This window comes from Rosa rugosa, chromosome 2 (assembly GCF_958449725.1).
Source record: "Rosa rugosa chromosome 2, drRosRugo1.1, whole genome shotgun sequence".
Classification (NCBI taxonomy): Eukaryota; Viridiplantae; Streptophyta; class Magnoliopsida; order Rosales; family Rosaceae; genus Rosa; species Rosa rugosa.
Genome location: NC_084821.1, coordinates 38,744,883 through 38,748,645, shown reverse-complemented (window position 1 = coordinate 38,748,645; position 3,763 = coordinate 38,744,883). Strand labels below are relative to the sequence as shown.

General features: G+C 38.5%; 1 long non-coding RNA gene across 1 annotated transcript; it reads left to right on the top strand.

The window, feature by feature from the left end:
* The first annotated feature begins 2,532 nt into the window (after positions 1–2,532).
* On the top strand, positions 2,533–3,514 carry LOC133733891 (uncharacterized). The gene is made up of 3 exons (XR_009857964.1): positions 2,533–2,690; positions 2,898–2,970; positions 3,280–3,514. It is a non-coding gene; the product is annotated as an uncharacterized LOC133733891 (long non-coding RNA).
* Positions 3,515–3,763: the final 249 nt, after the last annotated feature.

The window sequence follows — 3,763 nt, the reverse complement described above, 5'->3', positions numbered from 1 at the left end:
ATTTGTACCAGGGAGACTCATTACAGACAATATTCTAGTGGCCAATGAAGTTGCACATTTTATTCACAACAAGAGAGAAGGTCAGAATGGTTACATGGCATTGAAGTTGGATCTTAGCAAAGCCTATGACCGTATGGAATGAGAATTTCTACGTAAGGTAATGCTAAGGTTTGGTTTTGATCGAGTTTGGATTGATATTGTTATGCAATGTGTCTGTTCTGTCAGATATTCGTTTCTTGTTCGAGGGAAACCTAGAGGCTTTGTAGTCCCATCAAGAGGACTGCGGCAGGGTGATCCACTCTCACCTTATCTTTTCTTGATTGGGGCCGAGGGCTTCTCTGCTTTGCTTCAACAGAAACAGCAGATGGGTTTATTACCTGGGATAGCTATTTGTCGGGATGCTCCTTCTGTTAATCACCTATTGTTTGCGGATGACAGTATGTTGTTTGCTCAGGCTAGCCCAGAAGCTTGCTTTCAGATAAAAGAGGTAATTGAAGTGTATGGTAGAGCATCGGGTCAAGTTGTGAATTTTCACAAAAGCTCGGTTGCTTTCAGTAAAAATGTTGTGGAGGCAGATCAAGAGGTTGTGGCTAATCTGTTGGGTGTTGACATAGTTGAGTCTCATGAGAAGTATTTGGGACTTCCTACTTACGTGGGGCGTAAGAAAACTGCTACTTTTGAGTTTATTAGGGAGAGATTAGCTGAAAAGTTAAAGCATTGGCAAGGAAAATTACTTAGTGGTGCTGGCAAGGATATTTTAATTCGTGTGGTGGCCAAAGCGCTTCCTAACTATGCTATGAGCGTTTTTCGGCTTACGAAGAATTTTTGTGAGGACCTTGAACAGATGTGTGCAAGGTTTTGGTGGGGTAGTACCACAGATAAGAAAAAGCTTCATTGGAAGAAATGGGATGATATGTGTCATGCTAAAGAAGTGGGAGGATTGGGTTTTAGAAGTTTGGCTGAATTCAATATGTCGATGCTCTCAAAACAAGCTTGGCGTGTAGTTTCACATCCGAATTCTTTGATAGCTCAGTTATACAAAGCATGTTACTTTCCGGATGGGAATTTTTGGACTGCAAGTGAACATGCAACTCCTTCTTTCTCTTGGCGTAGTATATTTGCTACTCGGGATTTACTTAAGGAAGGTGTATTATGGCAGGTTGGTAATGGTGCTAGTGTGTCAGTTTGGAATGATTCTTGGATTCCTACACTGCCTTCGCATAAACCACAAGCCCTTGTTGGTTTGCAGCATGATGTGGAACTAGTTAGTGAGCTGATTGTACCTCCTAACTTGTGGAATGAGCAAAAAGTGCGTGCTTCTTTTGTTAATCATGAGGTTGAGGCTATTCTTTCAATCCCTCTGAGCACTAGAGGTCCTGAAGACAGGCTTTCATGGCACCTAGAATGAAGAGGTATGTTTACGGTAAAATTTGCATATCGTCTTGCATTTTCCAAAATAGCTTCTTCTCTTCCTCCTTCGGTGGTAACGAACCAACGAGTCTGGAAAAAGATCTGGCAAGCTAAATGCCAAATTCGGCAAAAGTGAATGCTTGGAAAATTGGGCAGAATATTCTTCCAACACTGGACCGACTGGCTGCTAGGCATGTTCCTGTGGAATCTCAAGTTTGTGTACTTTGCAATACTGAGAATGAAACAATTATTCATTTGTGTCGCAATTGCTCTTTTACTAGAGAAGTGATGGTTACAAACCATAGTCTGAGTGGAAACTGTTTTGGTATGGATTCTGATCATCTAGATGCCCTTAGTTGGCTTAATTTTTGCTCGGAAAAATTGTCAAAACAGCTTTTGCTCAACTTCTATTCTTCATTTGGAGTATCTGGAAAGAAAGGAATGTGAGGGTTTGGGACAATAAGCTCACTTCATCAAGTGATGTTGCTCTTATGTCTTCTACAAGGCTAAGCAACTTCATTTTTCACAATTCTAAGCTTCAGAAAGTGACGGCTAAGCGAAGGGTCCTTAAGTGGAGAGCTCCTCCATAAGGGTGGTTGAAGATTAACTTTGATGGTGCATTTGATAGCGGTACTAGCAGGGCAGCAGTGGGCTTCGTTGTGCGAGATGATACTGGTACATATATGGGTGCTGTTGGGAAAGTTATCTATCATATTGTTTCAGCAGAACATGCAGAGTTGGTGGCTTGTAGAGAGGCAGTTGGTTTTGTTATCAATCATTCTCTACATCCTGTTATTTTTGAAACAGACTGTTTGACTTTGAAGCAACAATTGTGTCAAGCTAGGACACAAAACATTTCAGCTCTTGGTAGGCTGTATGATGATATCAGTGAAGATTTGGCTTCTATTCCAAACTCTCGTTTGGTTCATGCTAGGAGGGAAGCCAATAAGGTAGCCCATCTTCTAGCAACTCATGCTTCTGCACATGATCTAGACTTCTATTGGTCTCATGCTCCTTTCTTTATACAAGATGTAATAGATGAAGAGAAATTTGTACCCTAAAGTTTTTTGATTATCAATAAAGTCTAACCTCCTTCAACTCAAAAAAAAAAAAAACTTTATCAATTTCTCTATCCAGAATAAGGTGAGTGTTTAATGCTCATTGCTTCATGTATAAGCTACAGCTTGTTCAAATTTTCTGTATTGGATATATAATTGTTTTCGTTCACTTTCTGCAGTTGAATTTGGAGAAGGGAATGATGAACTGCCCATATGCAAAGTGTGATTCTTAGAGTTATTCACTTGTATAAATGTTTAGTGTTCTTACAAATTGGTTTTGAATGTTCAGTTTTATATATAACAAGAATGATTCAGAGAAATTGGTTAACTTATGATAGTCACCAAAAGTTTTGATAGTTAATGCACGGCAATGTTCCATTTCTCTTGTTTATTTTTCTCTAATTGTTTATCTGTCTTTTAAATATACAGGCAATCCTGGTATCACATATTATGTAATGGCAGAGCTTGAGAAGTTGGGTCAGAAATATCGTGTGGCTCTGAGGTATTTTCCTATGTTTTCTACAAATTGTTTTCATGACCAAAAGGGTTTGAAATTGAGAGTGTATATGCAGATGTGCACTGCTATCCCTTTTCATTGTCATGTCCGTCAGTTTTTTTATACCTATTGTTCTGTAGTTATGTTTATTCGAATGCTAAATTTCTATAATAGCTGATATATTATATCCTTGTATAGTACATGTTCAGAACCAAAGAGACACCTCTAGCTTCACCCTAATGTTTTTTATATGTTAAGTTGGTTGGTTTGTGTAATTGTTAGAATAAGAACAAACTAACCTGATATAATGTGCAGGTTGTCCGTAACAAAAGAAGAGTTGCAGCTGTGAGATGAAGTCTTGATGTTTATATATTGATGGGTGCATCTGTAAATTTATAGTTAGTACATTTATTGTATTATACAATTTAAAATACAATATAAAGTACAGTACAAGAATGTAAAGGTGCCAAATGGCACCTTATTTTTTTAATACAACCTCATAAATTTGCCACTGATATTAGTGGCATTCCAAAGCCACTAATGTCAGTGTGAATTTAGATGCTGACTTTGCCCTGGATGAAGTTATTCCACTATTGTTTTATCAGTGTCTATTGCCCCAATGGCACCTGCTATAGAGGGGACTGATTCCTCAATAGTGGCTACATAGTGGCTAATTCTATTAGCAACGGTTATCAGTGTGCTTTGTCCCAATAGGGACTAATTGAAATCAGTGTGGAATGGGGAAATTTCTAGTAGTGGAAATACTCAGAGTAAAGTTACCAGATGCAGAGATAGCGAA